Genomic DNA, 21,390 nt, shown 5'->3' on the forward strand with positions numbered 1-21,390 from the left:
TCTACATCCCACGCATCAAAAAAGCCAAAGCCGGTGGCCTAAGCTTCCCCTACATTGCCGCCAAGACCTGGAACGCTCTTCCTGCAGACATTAGAGCGGAGAACTCACTCCCGATTTTTCGTAGGAAACTGAAGACCTCTTTCCTTGCACAATAATATGTGACACTTGCGAATCTATGTAAATATACTGCATTGCAAATTTGTACAAATGTCATATTTGCCACTGTAAATAATGTATTTTATGTAAATAATGTATTCTATGTAACTAAGATATGTCTGTAACTAGCGTCACAATGCCCCCGGGCTGACGTGCGCTCTACAAATCTGAATAAATAAATAACATGCCAGTGAATGGTCTGCTTGTAAGTGGGTGTGATGCTGGAAATGCATCAGAGGGACAGGGCCTCTGAATCCTTGTCCTTTACTGCTTTTTATCGTGTGTTCTGTCATGTTTTCTGCCCAGGAGTCCATGTGGGACTCCTGGCAGTGCAGTTCTCTCTTTTGGTTTGGTGAACAGACCGATGGGATACCCTTATGGCACCCATGGGTAGGGGTACAACCCTGTACCCCTAGTGTATGTTTTTGGGCACCTGTGGGTGGCCCACAGAGCAGGGTATGGGCTGGTGGCAGCTCCATGCTGAATTTGACAGGTGCTCTGGGTGTCCTCCATTTTGGGATACCCAGGCCCTGCCATTGGGATCAGTTGATTCCTGATAGGAAACAAGATGGCCCCTGTGGCCTCTTGCTTTCTATTGCCTGTTGTCTTGTTTTCCCAAAGTCCTGGGAAGCCCTGACTCTGTCCCTTCCCCCTGACTGGCTGTTGGGTGGAAGTTCCATATATGGTGTTGTTGTGAAGGCCCAGCTAGACTGACTGGAGCCTTCCCAGTGACTGTATGTTGTGGGTACCTCCTGTGGGTGGGACCTGGGTGAATGGAGTGTGTGACCAATATACACTCCTTGTTGTGGTTGTCTGGTTTCTGGCATGAGAGACAAAGACTGAGACTGCCCTGCCCGAAACTGGCCTGAATGCAGTGTGTAGTGTTGAATGGCTGGGTACTTGTCCCAATCCACATTCCTTGTTGTGAGTGTCTGAAAGGGAGGAGGGTGGCCTGAATGCACTGTGTGCCTGATTGGCTGACTGACTGCATGAATGCCCTTCTGTATGATTGGCTGCTGAGTGTGTGCCAGCAGTGTGGATGAGAGACAGAATAGTATATCTGGGGACCTCTCACCACTGGTAATTGTTCAGAAGCGTTCTGGAGTTGAGTCTCCGCTCTAAGAGTAACTGGAACTGCTGATCCTCGACGTCCAGCTGGAAGAAGAAGACTTGCTGTGGCATTTGCTTCGACCGATCCGAAGGCTGCCGAAATCATCGAAGACTGACCCGAGAGAGGACCTGGTAAGGCGCCCTCTTCCCGTGCTCCGGGGGACCATCGAGCACCGCTCCATCTTCGCCGAAGCGCCCTGGAAGACAGACCCTCGAAAGGCTGCCGACCCGAGACGGGACCGCCGAGGAGATCGAAGTGAAGCACCCGGACATCGACGCCGTCGAAGTCCATTGCCGTCGACCAGGGTTCGCAGGTTTGTGTAACCGCTGGAGGCCCGTCGAAGTTGTGTTGCCCAGCCGTGGGAACCACTTGACGCCGTGCCGCCGACGACCGGAGCCGTCCGCTCCTTGCCTAAGAACATTTGAATCGAAGGACTCCCTCGACCGCACCGTCGACCGTTTTATCCTGCCAGAGAAAGTCGAGGACGACCAACGCGCCGAGAAGAAACCTGCCGGTGGGTTTCCCGCCACCCGAAGACCACAAAGACTAGAACGACTCGACGCCCTTGCTGGGCCTCTGTCTCTACAATCTTTGCGGTCCAGAACTATTGTCACCGAGGTGCCCCGCACGCCTCTGCCTTGCAGGACGCCGACGCTCCGATGCCGACGAGCACCGCTCGGACGAAGCTGCCGCCTCATCAATGCCGTTCTACCCTGTTTGTCGACGGACGTTCGACGCCCCGTGTCTCCCGCTTGAAAGGGAAGGCATTCAAGAAGGGCCGTCGATTCCCCGTCGCCGAACGCCGAGTTCCTCGACGCTTCTCGACGCCTCTTCGAAGAACTCGACTCCACCAGGTACATTGGGGGGGTAAAAACATTATAGGAGGGAATAAGACTTACAGAACAATATATGGACTGGGCTTGTGCTATACCTTTATTTTACAGGTTGCCCAGGTGGGGGGATCTCCACACAGAACGGTGTCTAGTGATAGGGGCCAGTATTCTGCCTGTTGCTCAACCATCTTATTTTCTCTCCTCTCTCTATTGCTGGTTTCACTCTATTGATCTGTGTGACATTGTTACAGTATTGTTGATGCACTTAAATGAGATCTAATACAAAGGGTGGTACCACTTTAGAATTGTATATATTTGCCATTGTTGATTTTCCTAAGTACAAAGTGAGTTATTATGATAAGTGTACATAACCTTGAATATTGATTATATAAAGACTGTGTTCTAACCAATACAGTGTGTGGACATTCCTTTGTGGGGGCTTGGGGACTACACTGTACTTAAGAACCAGCCTGCATCACCTCCTGAGAAGCTAGGCCTTGATTGCTCGTCCATTGCTACCGTAATAGAGAATCTTGGCTGAGGTCTTCTGTGCCTCTCTTCTACCATATAGAGAGCAGAAGTACAGACACCCCCTACCGGTCCTTTACACTGGTGGCAGCGGTGGGATGCTTATGGTTTTAAGAATCAGTGTATAACCGTGCCACTTACAAACTATCTGCACTTTATTAAATTAAGGTTTAGTTGTGTACAAGATAACTGCATTACAAACAATGGAGTCTATTGCAAATGGCAAATTGACTCGGATGAGCTTGGAAGCTCTCCAGAGTGCTTGTGAAGCCAGGGAGTTAGACTTTGTGGATAAGTCTAGGGCTGAGCTGATAGCTGCCCTGGTGGACTACCAGACTGATGGTGAAACTCTTGAAGAGGGGGGGAATGCAACCAATGAGGACTCTGCCCCTGGGGTTTCTGCTGAATCTGTTTCTGGGAATGCCGCCATTCCTGCTGCCTCTGTTCCAAACCCCAGCAATTCCTTGGAGCTTGAGTTATTAAGGATGAAATTGGCCTTTGAATACCGCAAGTTGGAAATAGATGCTGAACTTAAGAAAGAGGAGTTGGCTCAACAAGTGGAACTCAGAAATAAGGACCTTGAACTCAAGAGCCAGGACACTGAATGTCAGAGAATCCAGCTAGAGAAAGCTAGAGTGGAGACTTCAGCTAAGACCAGTGAGAGTGTCAGGTCCCCAGCCACCAAGTTTATGAAATATTTGGTTGGTGTATTTGTGGAGGGTTCAGATATCCTCCAATGGATTGAAGCGTTTGAAATGGGTTGTGCGATTCATGATGTTGATACAAGAGATTGGGCTAAGTGTTTGTTAAGCAGAGTGCCTCAAACTGGATATGACTGTATTCTGAAGCTGAGTGTGGAAGAAAGGGGTCAGTATGTGTGTATGAAGTTTGCTTTGATTGCCAAGTTTGGCAAGACACCTACCCAATACCTTAGAAGGTTCAGGGATTTTAAGAAGAGAGAGAATGTGTCTTGGGTTGACTGGGTGAGTGCTGCGCACATGAACATGATGGGGTGGATCGATGGATACAAGGTTAAGACTTTTGTTGAATTGTCCCACCTCTTGTTTTTTGAGCATTTTTCTGAAGCCTGTTCACCAGAGCTGCGTCAGTATGTGGCTGACCAGAACATTTTGGACCCCTTTAAGCTGGCTAGGTTGGCTGACAAGTGGGTCTCCCACCGGGTGTCCCCTAAGGACTCCAGTGGGAAGGACAAGGACAAAGAAAAGGGGGCCTCTCAGAAAGCTGAGGAGTCCCACAAGCAGTCACAGTCGGGTAAACCTAAACCTTCCTCTCCCAAGACCCAAAAATCTAGTGGGGATAAGTCATCAGTGGGTGGGAATAAGAGTAGTGGTCCACCTGCTGCAAAGCAGGCTCCCAGGGGTTCCAGTACCGTACCCCGCACTCCTGGCGCTTGTTGGGACTGTGGGGCTCTGGATCACAAAAGGGGTGACTCCAAGTGTAAAGGTAAGGCACTTGGAGTACAGGCTGTCAGCCTGACCTACCCTTACCCCGTGTCTGAGGTGGAGGCCACTGTCCTCCCCTCCTCTACCGGGATCACATTTGGTGCTCCGGTAGAGATTTCCTTAGTGTCCCTTGGGGCCTGGGACCAGTATGCAGAAGTACTGGTGACTATCCCACAGAACACCCGTAGGTTTTTGAGAAGTGCCCTCTTGAATGGCCAGCCTTCTACTGGTTTGAGAGACACTGGGGCAAGCATGACAGTGGTGGACAGGACCCTGCTCAAGCCAGAGGACTATGTAGGTGCTCCTCTAAGAACCACCAGGTTAGCTGGTGGGCCTCCCAAATTATCGCCTGTAGCCTTAGTCACACTCATGATTGGAGACAAGACAGCAAAGCTTCCTGTCCTGGTTCAGGACAATGTCCCTGCCAACATTCTGTTAGGAAATGATCTAGTAGAGTTGGGGTTGATCTCGGATGGTCTTCCCATGACTGCTGCTGCAGTCACTAGGTCACAGGTGACACCGGGTCTGGCTGTGAGTCAGGTACCCGAGCCAAAGGCGAGGCCTAAGGCAAGAAGAAGGAAGACCAAGAAGGCCACCTCTGTGGAGGGAATACCTTCTCTTCCTGCTGTTCCGACAGCACCCATTGGGATCCATGCTCCGGACGGGCTGGGTCCAGTGGACAACCCAAACTCAACTCCTGTGGGAGGAGACAGAAGACTCTCCTGTGGGAGAGGTTCTCAACCCGGAGGATCATCCCGACCTTCAATGCTTGTTAGCTGAAGGGGGACCCTCCCGGGCAGACTTCTGTAAGGGACAGAGAGAGTGCCACTCTCTCGAGGGACTGAGGAAACAGGCCCTGTCCCAGGCACAAGGAGAAGTGCCTAGGACGCTCCGGATTTATTGGGAGGGTGAGCTCCTTGTTAGTGAGCCCACTAAACCTGAACCTGGTGCCCTCAAGAGGTTGGTGGTACCCCGGGTTTACAGGCCCTTCCTACTGCAGTTGGCGCATGAGGTGCCCTTGGCTGGTCATCTTGGGACCAAGAAGACTAAGCAGAGGCTCTCTGCCCATTTCTACTGGCCACGGATGGAAGTAGAGGTGGAGTCCCACTGCAGGACCTGCCCAACTTGTCAGTTGTCTGGCAAGACCGGAGGTAGTGTCATTGCCCCACTGCAGCCATTGCCAGTGGTTGGCACACCATTTGAGAGGGTGGGCATCGACATCGTCGGTCCCCTTGACCCTCCCACTTCAGGTGGACATCGGTTCATCCTGGTCTTGGTAGATCATGCCACCAGGTACCCTGAGGCAATACCCCTTCGGACTGTTACTGCCAAAGTGGTTGCCAGGGCTCTCCTGGGCATTTTCACCCGTGTTGGATTCCCCAAGGCGGTTGTCTCTGACAGAGGATCCAACTTCATGTCTAGTTACATGAAAACCATGTGGAAAGAGTGCGGGGTAACCTACAAGTTCTCCACCTCTTACCACCCCCAGACCAATGGTCTGGTTGAGAGGTTTAATAAAACTCTCAAGGGCATGCTAGGGGCTTTGGAAGAACCCCTAAGGAGGAAATGGGATCTCCTCCTGCCATGCCTGCTGTTTGCTTACAGAGAGGTACCTCAAGAGGGTGTTGGTTTCAGCCCCTTTGAGTTACTCTTTGGACATCCCGTGAGGGGGCCCCTCGCCTTGATCAGAGAAGGCTTGGAAGCCACCCCTCCAGGTCCTGCCAAGCAAGTGGGGGACTATGTGTTAGGCCTCAGACGGAGGATGACACAGATGATGGGCCAGGCAACAGCAAATCTCAAGGCCAGCCAGGAATTGAATAAGTACTGGCATGACCTTAAAGCCTCGCAAGTGGATTGGACTCCGGGACAGGAAATCCTTGTGATGGAGCCTACCAAGCCTAGAGCTTTGGCAGACAAGTGGACTGGACCCTTCAGGATCATCTCCAAGATGGGCGAAGTCAATTATCTGGTTGACATGGGAACCTCTGGGGTAGCCCCTCAGATATTCCATGTCAACAGGCTCAAGCCTTTCCACCGGCGAGCAGAAGTCTCATGTCTCTTGCTAGCTTCAAGGCAAGAAGAGGATGAGAGTGAGCCCCTTCCTGATTTGCTGCATAGCAACCCTCAGGATGGCTCAGTGGAGGGAGTACAGCTCTCTCCGGATTTGACAACAGAGCAACAGAGGGCCTGCAGGGCTTTGCTCCAACAGTATGCTTCTCTGTTTTCGCTGACGCCAGGCCTTGCACCGTGGTGTAGGCATGAAATTGACACTGGTGACAGTGTGCCTGTCAAAAGCAGGTGCTACCGTATGTCAGATACCGTCAAGAACCACATCCAGGCTGAGGTCGCCAAGATGTTGGATCTGGGTGTTATTGAACCCTCAACCAGTCCCTGGTCCAGTCCAGTGGTCCTTGTCCCCAAGGCAAGTTCCCAGGCGGGTACCAAGGATTGGAGGTTCTGTGTGGACTACCGAGGAGTCAATGCCGTCACCAAAACTGACGCGCACCCATTGCCCAGGGCTGATGAGCTCGTGGACACCATAGGTGCTGTCAAATTTGTGTGCACCTTTGACCTTACCTCAGGCTATTGGCAAATAGCTCTGACGGACCATGCCAAGGAAAAGACGGCCTTCTCAACACCTGAGGGACTCTACCAGTTTAGGGTCATGCCTTTTGGGTTGAAGAATGCCCCTGCCACCTTCCAGAGATTGGTCAACCATGCGCTCAGTGGGCTGGAAGCCTTTTGTGTGGCTTACTTAGACGACATTGCCGTCTACAGTTCCACCTGGGAAGAGCATTTGACACATCTGGATAAGGTGTTGCAGGCCTTGAAAAGGGCTAACCTCACTATCAAGGCCACCAAGTGCCAGATAGCTCAGGGGAAAGTTACCTATCTTGGTCATGAGGTAGGAGGGGGTCAAATCCAACCTCTCTCCAGTAAAGTACAGGATGTACAGAACTGGGAGACTCCCACTACTCAAACCCAGGTGAGAGCCTTTTTGGGCCTCACTGGGTACTATCGCAATTTTATGGCAGACTATGGAACCATAGCTGCACCCCTGACAGCTCTAACTTCTCCCAAACAGCCTAGGAAGGTTAATTGGACCGAAGACTGTCAGAGGGCCTTTGATGGCTTGAAAGAAAGGCTGTGTAGGGCACCTGTGTTGTGTGCGCCTGACTACAGCCGACCCTTTATCGTCCAGACGGATGCCTGCGACACCGGAATTGGAACTGTCTTGTCCCAGTTAGATGACAAAGGGAGAGAACATCCTATCATATTCATCAGTAGACAACTCAAGGGTAGAGAACTTAGGTGGGCTACTGTTGAAAAGTAGTGTTTTAGCATAGTTTGGAGCCTTAGGCGTTTTAGGCCCTACCTTACGGGGTCTACCTTCAAGGTCCAAACAGATCATAAGCCCCTGAAGTGGCTTATGCAGATGAAGGGTGAGAATCCGAAATTGCTCAGGTGGTCCATTAGCCTGCAAGGGCTAGACTTCACCATAGAGCACAGACCAGGGAAGAGTCACGATAATGCAGATGGCCTTTCCAGAAGGTATGTTGACCGTCTGGATGAGGGTGTCTATCCCGTGGGAGATTAGACACCCTCCACCTCAGTCTGGGGGGGGCGACTGTGATGCTGGAAATGCATCAGAGGGACAGGGCCTCTGAATCCTTGTCCTTTACTGCTTTTTATTGTGTGTTCTGTCATGTTTTCTGCCCAGGAGTCCATGTGGGACTCCTGGCAGTGCAGTTCTCTCTTTTGGTTTGGTGAACAGACCCATGGGATACCCTTATGGCACCCATGGGTAGGGGTACAACCCTGTACCCCTAGTGTATGTTTTTGGGCACCTCTGGGTGGCCCACAGAGCAGGGTATGGGCTGGTGGCAGCTCCATGCTGAATTTGACAGGTGCTCTGGGTGTCCTCAATTTTGGGATACCCAGGCCCTGCCATTGGGATCAGTTGATTCCTGATAGGAAACAAGATGGCCCCTGTGGCCTCTTGCTTTCTATTGCCTGTTGTCTTGTTTTCCCAAAGTCCTGGGAAGCCCTGACTCTGTCCCTTCCCCCTGACTGGCTGTTGGGTGGAAGTTCCATATATGGTGTTGTTGTGAAGGCCCAGCTAGACTGACTGGAGCCTTCCCAGTGACTGTATGTTGTGGGTACCTCCTGTGGGTGGGACCTGGGTGAATGGAGTGTGTGACCAATATACACTCCTTGTTGTGGTTGTCTGGTTTCTGGCATGAGAGACAAAGACTGAGACTGCCCTGCCCGAAACTGGCCTGAATGCAGTGTGTAGTGTTGGATGGCTGGGTACTTGTCCCAATCCACATTCCTTGTTGTGAGTGTCTGAAAGGGAGGAGGGTGGCCTGAATGCACTGTGTGCCTGATTGGCTGACTGACTGCATGAATGCCCTTCTGTATGATTGGCTGCTGAGTGTGTGCCAGCAGTGTGGATGAGAGACAGAATAGTATATCTGGGGACCTCTCACCACTGGTAATTGTTCAGAAGCGTTCTGGAGTTGAGTCTCCGCTCTAAGAGTAACTGGAACTGCTGATCCTCGACGTCCAGCTGGAAGAAGAAGACTTGCTGTGGCATTTGCTTCGACCGATCCGAAGGCTGCCGAAATCGTCGAAGACTGACCCGAGAGAGGACCTGGTAAGGCGCCCTCTTCCCGTGCTCCGAGGGACCATCGAGCACCGCTCCATCTTCGCCGAAGCGCCCTGGAAGACAGACCCTCGAAAGGCTGCCGACCCGAGACGGGACCGCCGAGGAGATCGAAGTGAAGCACCCGGACATCGACGCTGTCGAAGTCCATTGCCGTCGACCAGGGTTCGCAGGTTTGTGTAACCGCTGGAGGCCCGTCGAAGTTGTGTTGCCCAGCCGTGGGAACCACTTGACGCCGTGCCGCCGACGACCGGAGCCGTCCGCTCCTTGCCTAAGAACATTTGAATCGAAGGACTCCCTCGACCGCACCGTCGACCGCTTTATCCTGCCGGAGAAAGTCGAGGACGACCAACGCGCCGAGGAGAAACCTGCCGGTGGGTTTCCCGCCACCCAAAGACCACAAAGACTCGAACGACTCGACGCCCCTGCTGGGCCTCTGTCTCTACAATCTTTGCGGTCCAGAACTATTGTCACCGAGGTGCCCCGCACGCCTCTGCCTTGCAGGACGCCGACGCTCCGACGCCGACGAGCACCGCTCGGACGAAGCTGCCGCCTCATCGACGCCGTTCTACCCTGTTTGTCGATGGACGTTCGACGCCCCGTGTCTCCCGCTTGAAAGGGAAGGCATTCAAGAAGGGCCGTCGATTCCCCATCGCTTACCCCCGGGGGGGGTAAAAACATTATAGGAGGGAATAAGACTTGCAGAACAATATATGGACTGGGCTTGTGCTATACCTTTATTTTACAGGTTGCCCAGGTGGGGGGATCTCCACACAGAACTGTGTCTAGTGATAGGGGCCAGTATTCTGCCTATTGCTCAACCATCTTATTTTCTCTCCTCTCTCTATTGCTGGTTTCACTCTATTGATCTGTGTGACATTGTTACAGTATTGTTGATGCACTTAAATGAGATCTAATACAAAGGGTGGTACCACTTTAGAATTGTATATATTTGCCATTGTTGATTTTCCTAAGTACAAAGTGAGTTATTATGATAAGTGTACATAACCTTGAATATTGATTATATAAAGACTGTGTTCTAACCAATACAGTGTGTGGACATTCCTTTGTGGGGGCTTGGGGACTACACTGTACTTAAGAACCAGCCTGCATCACCTCCTGAGAAGCTAGCCCTTGATTGCTCGTCCATTGCTACCGTAATAGAGAATCTTGGCTGGGGTCTTCTGTGCCTCTCTTCTACCATATAGAGAGCAGAAGTACAGACACCCCCTACGGGTCCTTTACAGTGGGTATAATTTTGCCAGCTAGAGGAAGCGAGGCACAGGGAAATACAATGATGTCCCCAACATTGTACATTTTGATCAAGTGGCAGAGTTTGGGTTAATTCCCATATCACCTCGTTTTGCATTCTTCTCCCCTCACGCCCTACTCATAATTTTCTGCTATTTTAGCAATTTTATGTAAAGTGCAATGTTCACCATTGCTATGGCCTCTGGGTGCTGCAGGGTATCGGGTGTGGTGTCTGGGTGGGGTGGATGGTATGCTTTGGAAGATGGGGTGGAGGGATAGTGAGGCGTTGGCCCGTGTGACCGGGTGCATGTGCCACAGATAAGGCAAAGATAGAAGGAGCCTGAGGAGGGGAACGCCAGGGCCGGTCTCAGGCGGCAAGCATGGTGGGTACACAGGCTCCGGGACCTCTCGTGTGGTACAAGCAGCAAGATCTTCAACTGGTCTTAAGTGGATTGAGTTGGACTAGCCAGGTGTTAATGCTATCCTGAAGACCAATTAGTCTTCGATGACGTGGATGTTTGTAAGTGGCAGAGGCAGATGAGGACTGAAGCTACAGAGGGTCCTTAAACTAATTATGCTTTAGTGAAATGGGGAGCACAGGGCAGGAGAAAGGCGGTGGGGCAAACTAATTATGCTTTAGTGAAATGAGGAGCACAGGGCAGAAGAAAGGCGGTGGGGCGCAGAAGTCGACTGGAAGGGATGATTTCTTCTGAAGAATTCTACTGCGAGTCCCTGAAAAGCTGTGTGGGTGGTGCACAGAGCTTTGAAGCCTCCCTTTTGGATCCTGGAAGCTGGGGCGGGGAGAATGGGGCTTGGGAGATGTGGTCACTAGATTGACGGTAGAACAGTGCTGAAGGTGGCCGAGAAGGAAAGATGTGAGGTATAGGGTATAGCAATTGCAGAAGCCCAGGCAGGTGAGGCCCACGCCTAGAAGGGCTGGCACTGCCAACCTTCAGTTGGTAGTATGCGTGAGTGGTTTGGTGAGAGAAGAAGACGTGAATGATCTTCCGTGCCTTACATTCCTGCTAGGAAAATATGTGCCTTACATTCCTGCTAGGAAAATATGACACGTCACCTTCCCAGACCAAATAGCCCAGTCCGCTCTTTGGTAAAGTTAATTAGGCTCATTTTACAGATGTAATTAGCCAAATGTTTTAAGCGTTGATGTAGCAGGTGGGTGCATGCTTTGTGGGTGAGAGGACAGTGAGCTGGCAGTGTTTTCTTCCAAGGTGAGTGGCATCATGGCCTTGTCATGGGAGCTACTCAGGGTAATGTCCCTGATGATGCACCCGCCCCTGCATTCCATACGAGGCCACTAGGAACGAGGCGTCATTAGCCCTTAACACAATCGACGAATGACGGACTCCGTACTCAACGCAGTAATTGCAAACTGTATGTGTGTGTGTGAGGGGTGGGGGCGGAAAGAACTACGCCCCCGGGAGCGCGATCCAAGCGGCCTGTGCCGGGAATCGGAAGGAGAGCGGGGAATGCAGAGGAACAGCTGGGAATGCGGAGGGGGGGGGGGAAGAGGCGGGAATGTGTGCAGGAAGAGCTGGGAAGCGTGGAGGGTGACAGATGCGAGAGATCACCTAGCCACTCCCAAAACCTTTTTTCTTAGATTTATATCAAAACATGTTATGATGTGATGTCATTTATAACACCTGTACACACGTGTTTCTTGTGTACATGCGTGTTTAAAAAGGAGCGCGAATTGTACTTCTATCCATCAGGCTATGGTTTAAGGCCCTTCACCCTGCTTTTGCGAGTCATGTATAGTGGAAATGTCAGTGTCTGCAGTAGCGTAGCGTGCCTCGTATTGGAGTTTCTCTGAGTAGCCCCAGAACTGGAAATGTGCTAGAACGGACTGACCAGCTCTGCCGTAAACACTGTGTGGGGTGGCGTGGGGGAGTTGGGTTTGCAGGAATGTGGCACCCTGGTGGTAGGCCGGCAGCAGCACCCGGCATGTCACACACTGAGCTCCTTTCAGCCCATGGACAGCCCTGCATTGGACTCATGCACTGCGATGGGCTCACATGAGAAATGCACGGGGCCCACGTACACCACAGAAAAGGGGACCTAGTTCCCCAGAAGGTCTATGGGCATGCGGCGCCGCGTGTATCCTAGACATTTGTTGTTGCGACAGAATGCGTGTTCTTTTTTTTATTACTCATTTCCGACATTAAAATCTGTAATGATAGCATCGATAGAAGGGCGTGTATATTCAATGAAGCTCACATAACATTTCTAATGTGATTTAGCTAGAAAAGCTGCGTTTTGTATGTTTTCTTGACGATTTATTTATTGATTGATTGATTCATTCACTCTTTCATCTGTTTATTCACTAACGACCCACCCAACTATCAAGTTAATGAACCACATAATAATACAGATTCTACCTCTTCCTGGACTCTCCCATTTCCCTCTGCCCATTTTCACACTTGCAAAATATAAACACCGAAAATGATTACAGTCCCCAAGTGCAAGGCAGTAGCAATCCCATCTCCATCCTGGCAGTGCGATTGCCCCTCCTACATGTTTGACGTACAGTCTCCCCCTAAGCGATAACACCGGGCAATGCCTTGGTAACGTGGACGGAGTGGCAGGCTTATCTCTGCAAGGTCGTGGATCGTTGGTTAGTTTCAACACTGCGAAAATACAATTATTACTCAAAGATAAAAGGGACTGTCCAGCCAAGGTTGTATACACATATCTACTTTATTATTATTACAACAGACAGTTCTAGCACACTCAAAAATACAACCCATTCTGTAAAGGAACACAGAGGACAGCCATTTTCACGAAGGAAAGGGATGCACTCTGCTTTAAAGACTATCTTACTGTCAGTATCCAATCAGTCATAACTGTTCAAGGTTATTAGGTTTCAGCACCAAGGGAACAAGGGATTGTAAATGTCACTATGGGCCTTTGGAGAAGGACCAGGGGGACAGAACCACAATGTACCTGGTGCTCCAGATGATCTTGATGCTTAACAGCGTTGAGTCGGTTCCAGGATGCTTTGCTGCTCCTGCGACAGATTTCAAGATGGGAGACAACTGCAGGTATATGGGGCCAGGCAGTTCGGCAAGCGAGGCTGGACGGATGGCTGCAGGCTGGCCTACCCAGCGGCACAGGGTCAAGAATCGTTGTCTCTGTGCTAGTTGGCATATCTGGAACGCTGGTCAAGGTGCCTTGCATGGCTTTAAGGACTGCAGCATGACAACAGTCAGCGGTGCAGCTGGTCGTGGTTCAAGGGCTTGACTGCCTCGAAAATATCCTTAAAAGATGGATGCTTGTTGTGGCACTCCTCCTAGCTTCTTTGCAGGGCTTGTGTCATCCTTTAAGGTGGACAGGCCAAAGCTCAGGAGAGTGCAGGCAATGGTCTTGTCCTTTGTTCAGAGACTCTCTGGCACTTCCCACCTAGGAAGCTTGCTGGCAGAACCTAGCAGGGCACGCTGTGTGCTGGCTGGGTACCGGATCTGGAGCTGCTGGACGGGTCCTCTGACTCTGGTATCTCCCTCTTGGAAATCCTGGCCTTCCTTCACTGGCGGAAGCTGTAAGGCAGACTGTACCTTCAGCCAGGGTCCAAATGAGTCCTCCTTCTTACTCCTTTCAAAGTCGTCGGATGATCTGCTAAGTGAGGGGCTCAGCCCTCTTTTAGAGCCAAATGGGCACGAGTGATTGGTGCAGGCTAAGACTACCTTAATGAACCAATCCTGGGTCCCTACCAACAATCTTTTGTTAATGCGTGAGGTCATAACCAGAGTGCTTTGCAACAGGAAAGGTAAGGGGTGACAACATGTACTACTAAGTCCCACCCATCTTCCTGTCTGTTGTGGATCAAAGTGTCTCTCTGGTTAATTGAACTCTCTGTGTGACTCTTGATCAAAGAGCAGGTCTTCCTTGAAGTTTGTGGTGAGAACATACTTTCTGTCTCCATCAAATCACATACTTCTTCCCTCTGAAAGGGGGTTCCCTGCAGGGGTTGCCTACTGTAAACAGTTGTCCCAAACATGACATTCACTGCCCTTCATACAGAGGGGTCGGAGCTAGCTTCAAGTTGATACATTGCATATCAAAGAGGTGTTCGTTTCCTGTCCCTTGTGTTAGTTCTGTGACCAAGCCTTTTTTCAGGCCTGCTTTCCTTTAACTCTCATCAGTATGCACTGCCACCACACAGAACTTTGACAATAGAACAGAGCAGATCCATGGAGCATTTGATATTTAATTAGGCTGGCCATGGCAGTAGGAAGGTGTTGCCTTCCCCCTTCCTGAGATGCTTTGATGTACCCATGGCTGTCACATTCCAGCTAAATGTGACAGGGAGGACTGCACCTGTAGGTTGTATCCCCCCGGAGTACACTTAACTATGTGTTTGTTGTGCAGCGAGCATTGGAAAATGTGTGTGTGGATTAGCCCCACACATTTTCTGAGGTTGATCTCCCATCATTCTATTTCTTACAAAATTTTTAAAAAAGCCCAGGTGAGCGCACACTCCCTGTGTGGATTTTTGAATTCCTCACAGCCTGACTGTAAATGGTTGAATGGTGAATAAGACAGACAGGTCTGTATAGGTGTTGTGTACAGCGGTGGGAGCTTTGAGGGATCCTCTCCCCCGACTCTTCTCCAGGCCTCTCTCTCGCTAACATACATTCAGCTCTAACCCGGCCCACCCCGGCTGCACTGTGTGTCGTGTATGTCCTGTGCTGGCTGCTGCTCTTTCACTACTTGTGTTAAGTAAGTAAGTGTGTCTATAAATAAAATGTTCAGTTGCTGGATCCATACAGTGACTGAGATCTCCACCCGAGCTTCCTATGCCAAACCTGACATGTGAGAACACAGCCTGCCCAGTGATAGTGCAGTTTGTGTGAAAAGTGAAGTTTGTCCCAGAGAATCTGGCCAGAAATGGTATAGCCTCAACTGAGATGTTATAAATCAGCCTGAGCAGTGGGAACCCAGTTTAATCAGTGGCAGCCAATCCTTAGCTGGAAGAACCCATCCCGAGTTAGAAAAGTCTAACCTGATCAGTGAGAAATCACTCTGATGTGCGAGGCCACTGACAAGGGATTTAAGAACCTGGCTTGTGCTAGGCTACCCTGGGCAGAGTTGCAAGAAGTTCTGAAAACACTTTCATACTTGTTACAACACACAGAGCATTGAAGACAGAGTTCAGCTGTGTGAACTGCACCTAAACTGTGATACGATGGTCTGAGCTGAAAGAGCTCAGCCTTAACATGATGAGTGGCCATCTTCGGTTGCAAGAACCGTGCTTGGTCTTTGGTAACTTGGCCTGAACTGGTAGAAACTGGTGTGAGCTGTGATAAGTGAGCCTGATCTGCAAGAACATCCCGAGATTTGTTATGGTCTAGCTTGTCCATTTTGCTGTCCAGGTGTATTGACATGCCATCTTGAGTGCAAAACCTCTGTGTGATCTCATTGCGAGGTGTGGCATCTGTAGTTGAAGGGCAAGACCCTGAAATGCAGTGACCTTGGATGTTTTGCTCTAGGGCTTATGATCCACTCCTGAGGATGCCATTCAATGCAATGAGGGAGAGCTATGTATGAAGCCTGTGACCCAGGACTGGGGAGGAGATCAAGCGTTTTGATGCAAGATCCTGGCTATAGGGTGGGGGATTCCAGTCCTGTAGTTCGAGATCCATTGCTCATACATTATATTCTGTGAAGAGAATGGAGATGCAATGTTCAGATGTAAGATCCTGGGTTGTGCAGAAGAAACAGTCCTTTGTGAAGACCCCTGGCTGGCCCAGCATGCCGATTGTTATCAGTTGCAATATTCTGGTAATTGTCCACCGTCTTCATCTATTTGACATAGAAACCTGACCATATCACACCCACACTGGTAAAAAGGCCCTTCTGCCCATGCAACACCCCTTCGTATTTGTAGCACACACCAATCACACAACCATACAACCCACTAGGCCAGATCTGCTGGTTTTACAGCAGATCACTCTATCTTCTATGGGAACCTTACAAAAAGGGATTTACCTCTTTCCCGTGCCCACACCTGATCTATTTTTAAGCATGTCTTGCCAATAGCCACCTTTCCACTCTCCACAACACTAAAATCTTTTTAGCACAATACTTTCTATATCGTGCCTAAAAAACTCTTCCCTAGCATGTCCCATTTTTATCTTCACAAGCACCTTTTGCCAAAGTCCCCTTTCTCCCCAAATCGCCCATCATTGCCCTTTCCTTTATTTCCTCTGACTTTACCAGAACAGCTTTACCTCTAAGACACACTCATTTCTTCGCTCCTGTTCCAAACAGCCCACTGTGTTTCAGGGCTCAAGCCGAGGCTACATGTGGGTGGACTTTTTGCAGCAGGCAGACATCGTACCCCAGGATATTTTACAGGCTCTGTGTAAAACAATACACTTTGACTGTCTATTTCGAATTAATTATTTTAAGTGTGACCTGGGATTCAAACTGTAGTCGCCAGGTTCACCGGCCAGGCATTTCACCACTGCTCCATATAGCCTGTTAAATAATAACAAACAACTAAAGGTGAAATGTCACATTTTGGGACTGCACTCTCAAGGGAAAGCATTGGCATTGATTCTTGGGGTTTAAAACGTGGCCACTTTTTTAAAATGTTCAAACACCATTAGAAGAAAATCGTTTATAGTTAATAGTTGTTAGGTAAGAATTGGTGCAGTCCAACCGGTGAGAACTATACAAGACTTATCTGCTTGGTATTAGGTAACCCACCTTTTAATATAGGCCTGTACTACACAAGTTGGTAGTGTGACTGAGCAGCCAGGCTTATCCTAAGAGGGGTAATGTGAGCTGTAGAGTTGTACAATTGAAATCAGTAAGTACAAGAAGCCAAGTAACACTAACAGACGAAGTTATATATAAATATTTATTTATAATATACACAAGGTTTAAATAAGCATTCTTTAAAACGTTGTATCTACTGGTAACATTCAATCAAAGTTTGGATTCAGTTTGTAAAGGACAATACAAGTTGCTACATACTTTATGCTAACACATTTTCCAGTACACGGATGTGACTTCAGTTAAGGTCAGTATTGCACTTATTTTCAGTTACCAATTTGGTTACTGAGTTTGTAAAGGAAGGGAAGGTTAGAATAAGACCCACAACCTACTTTCAACAGTTTGTAAAACAATTACAATCTCCTAAAGTGAGGCAGGTAAACTTTTATCCCAGCAATAATAGTAATCACAATTATAACCTATGAGGGAACAAGTATTGCCAAAGTCAGTAGGTTCAGAGGAGTGCCTTTAGGGAGCTAGGACAGCCAAAGTCAATAGTTCTGATGCACTTCTTCTTAGATAAAGTCTTGACAAAGTTAGTAAGTTCAGAAGAAATCACAGTAACTCAAGTGAGCTACTTTGTAGAGAGCACACGCTGTCAAGCCAGTGCAGTGGAGTTGGTATCAACTCTAAAGTGGAACAAAAGTACTTAGCAAGACAGGAAGCACAATTTATGGCTGAAAGGTGAACACCCCAAACCCCACAGTGCCTGTGATTCGAAGAACATTTTTCCAGCCAGATTCCTCCTTGCTAGAGCTCGGCAGAGCCTTGTTCCTGGACCTGGGTCGTGGTGACGAAAGGAAGGACGTCTGGCGGCCTCGTGCGGCAGCACTCAGGGAGGGACTCCTCAGCTACGGATTTCCTTTGTTTCAGCTGCACTTCTGTGTTTTGGCACCTTTTCTTCGGTGTCAATGAAGAATTAATATCTCAGGGTGGAAGAAGCTTGCTCCCTCATTCCTGGACTCTGGTGAGGGGACTCTGTATCAAGGTTTCCTGCTCTGTAGGGTCCTCAGGAGGCCTGCGAAATTTGACCGGATTCGGACTTCGCAAGATGATGCATTCGTCAATGGTCACAGGACCCCTGGCACTGGGCTTCTGCAGATCACAGCAAGTCAGGGGTTGCGCCAAATGGAAACTTGTTTTGAGGCTAGTTGGTCCCACCAGCCCAAGGGAGGAAGTTGTACCGTACGGGTCTTCCCAGTCCATATGAAAACAGGGTCAGCAGAGCTGCAGGGCTTCCCAGGGCACTTTGCGGTCCAGGACTGTTCTGCTGGTGTGTCGTCACGTCTTCTTCTTCATGTTCCTCGCCAGTGATCGACTCAGCCTCTATTCCCAAAAACATCGCTTTTTATGCAATTTCCTATTCATTCACACCCTATGCTGTCAGTCACACATCAGGGTGAGTAGCCAATTAGGACTGATTTCATTCAGGCACACCTAGAGACAAAGGACAGGGACGTTTCGAGACCCTCCCTCACTTCCTGCCTTTCCAGACACACTGGAGCCTGGCCGGGCTCCAGGGCTTAAACCCGCCAAAGGCAAAACACACAAAGGGCTCAAACCAGTTTCAACTAACAGAGTAAAATCCCAGAAGAAACTAACAAACCAAAAATGGCAAAAAGAGAAGACAGGGGCCATTTTGAGAAAATTGACACCCATGAGTGCTGTACTGCAGCTGAGAGTTCAGCCTGCGGTAACAATGCACACTGGTAGTAAAATTAAACCACTGCCACCAGCCATTTAAAGTAAGTTAGTGTAAAAATAATGTTACATGAGAGTGGGATAGGCATTACTAAGTAACCCCCCAGCACTCCACATAGGGTGGTATGTGCTGGTCGCACAAACAGAAAAGTAAGACAGGGGTCATCTTACTATTCTTGGGAATGGTAGTTCACCCAAGAAAATGTATTTAAACATTTAGAAAAGTCCAGGGGACTTTTTAGTGGCACTGCACCTAAGGTGCTTTGTGTCACTATACAAAAAGCAGATGCCCGTGGAGTTTGTCAGACTCCATAAAACAGTCAAACACAAAAATCCCAGTCAGGAAAAACATATGAGGGAGTGAGAAAAAGGTCACACTCATGCAGGAGGAAAAAATCTTAAACCCTAAATCCAGCAAAAGAGCTGGCGGTCTCTAAGGTTGAAGGGAAATAGCACAGAAATGAACATTCTCCCAACACTAGTTCTCAACATTTATTTGTGTGGATTTTATGAAAGGGAAATGCCCATTAGTCCTCTGCAATTTGTATGGTTATGCAAAGCCAATTGAATTACATTTTCATGTTTCACCTTGATAGGCTACTTTCTGGTGACGCCACATCACATCGCGTATGCTAATGAGCCCCTCACTTTTTTTTAGGACTTGACCCTTGACTGTTGGTAATCCTATGTCATAGCCAGTGTCAAAGCAGGTGTTACCAACTGCTTCAGAGCCCATTCAACACCGCCACCTACGTGCCTGCATTACCAACCCTCCAGAGCGCTGCCAGATTCACCTCAGAGTATGTCTTACCAACTACCACAAAGCCAGTCTACCAAACTGCCCCAGGGTTTGACTATGGCCTAAAACCTGCCACAGTGCGCACTCTACCAAATCACCTCAGTAGACACTTTACCAATTCCGACAGAGCCTGCACAATTAACTTCGGAACACAACCCCCCTCAGGGCCCAAGCTACCAAATTACCTCATGATTTGTTTTGGAAACGGCTTCTTGTCCGAATCTGCAGTTTAAATCACCTTACAGTTTTCCCTAGCGACTTCCTCAGAGACGACCCTAATCACTTCAGGGACTTTCCCACAACTTCCCCCAGACCCCACTCTGCCAAATGCCCTCACAGCCCACCGGGTATCCCTCCCTGCAATCTCCCCAAGAAATCACTTAACAAAATCACACCGAAGCCAAAGTTCTGCAGATGTTACTTTGCCAACACCCCCAGAAACCCCCACCCCTACCACTGCATATACTTTGGTCTAGGGTTAAGAAAGCGAAACAGGCATTAAAAAAGTCGCACCACATGTCTTCTTGTGTTACGAGAGAAAGCTCATAAGACACCCCCTTAAGCTGTCCTAGAAAAGCCAACCTGTCTTGAGAGCGGACTGTGCGCAGAGCTCCTCCACTGGCCAGCCCTGCTCTGGAGCGGAATCCCCCACTGCAGTCAGAGGGGGAGCATCCGTCAGCCCAGGGCGCGCGGCGTACTGCGGCTCCCCCGGTGTGTGGAGCAAGTGGACCGTTCCGTGTCGGCGGCCGTTGGTGTCCCGGTTCCCGTAGAGAGGAGCCCTTAGCCGTGTCCGCTGCGCAGTAATGTCTCCTCGGATCATGTGGCGCACGCTGCCTGACCTGTGTGCTTCTCCTCGGGGAGCTTTTACCCGCACAGAGCTGAGGTGGAAGGCGTCCCCGCCCTGTAGGCTAGGAATGTCTGCAATGCTCTCAAACGGGTAGACCAGGTTCGAGGTTTCACCAGTGAGGAAGGGTGCCCTGTGCTCTGTAACGAAGCGGGCCAGCAACGCTCGCATTCCGAGACTCTTGTAAACAAATCAGCACACACCAATAATTATCCACACTAACAGGCATACATATTTCATTCGACTGCCCATGGCATCCCGCGGTTTCCTTATCGCCCCATGGGCAGGGATACATATTATAGTGCGCTCACTTCTCAGGCGTTATCCTTACTTGTGATGCTCGGAAACAGTCCCGACTGTCGAATTGGCTGTTGCGCTCCATTGTCTTGTGAGCTATACAACCCCCTCATTTTTACCTACGCTACAAATGCACGTCTTCAAGCGTGTGCCGCACATACAGACGAAGCAAAATAGCAACATTTCACGTTTCAGTCGCCAAATGGGAGTTTTCGCATGTCAAATTCAGAGTCGGACTGTGACCAAAAAAAAAACTAGCAGCCAAATGAAAAATCGGAAAGAAAATCAGAAAAACAAAGATTAGCAAAGGCTATGATTGGATAAATGGATGAGCGGGTGACTATGGTTGTGGTGGTTAGAGTGGATAGTGTTGATGGTATGGATGGTTGTATACAGGGCAGTTTCTAGCCAACTTGGTGCCCAGGGCGAAACAATAGAATGTGCCCCACGCGCACAGGTCACCCCCAAACTATGCCTTTGTGTCGTGTGACAAAACCCCTCCTCAATATCAATAAATAATTGCTATATTAATGAAGCTGGTTTAATTACAATGTTAGTGCGTGGTATAAATGTCCTTTAACATTATCACCACCGGAGTGGTCCCCTGGCGGATCTGAAAGGTAAGAGGGTAAGGTAGGGTGTAGTGGGATAAAGGTCGAGTGAGATTGGTGATGTCCTGTTGGCAGCTTCAGTTCGGTTAACACTGTTCGCAGAGCATGGGTGTGTTTTACAGATCGGTAGGTAGGCTCTCCAGACGATGTATCTGGTTGTTCTGTTGTTGAAGTGTGTGCAGTTTGCTGTGCAGGAGAGTGGTTGTGTTTGTTTTAGGGTATGAAAGGTGTGAGCGGAGAGTTGAGTTTTTTTAGCGTTTTTAATTCAAGTACTTAACAGAAGAAATCTAATGTGAAAACACAGCTGTTGCTGCCCAAGTAAATGTTTTTTCTGT

The 21,390-nt window shown here is 49.4% G+C and overlaps 1 protein-coding gene across 1 annotated transcript in view; it reads right to left on the minus strand.

Moving 5' to 3' along the window:
- The window catches only part of VGLL1 (vestigial like family member 1), a 54,639-nt gene extending 34,448 nt beyond the window's left edge, over window positions 1-20,191 (minus strand). The window contains exon 1 of the mRNA XM_069612800.1: window positions 19,886-20,191. The gene's annotated coding sequence lies outside the window, so the exon portion shown is untranslated. The remainder of the gene's footprint in view (window positions 1-19,885) is intronic.
- Between the last annotated feature and the right edge of the window lie 1,199 nt (window positions 20,192-21,390).

The sequence above is a fragment of the Ambystoma mexicanum genome, chromosome 5p (assembly GCF_040938575.1).
Source record: "Ambystoma mexicanum isolate Mex_15411 chromosome 5p, UKY_AmexF1_1, whole genome shotgun sequence".
NCBI classification, from domain to species: Eukaryota; Metazoa; Chordata; class Amphibia; order Caudata; family Ambystomatidae; genus Ambystoma; species Ambystoma mexicanum.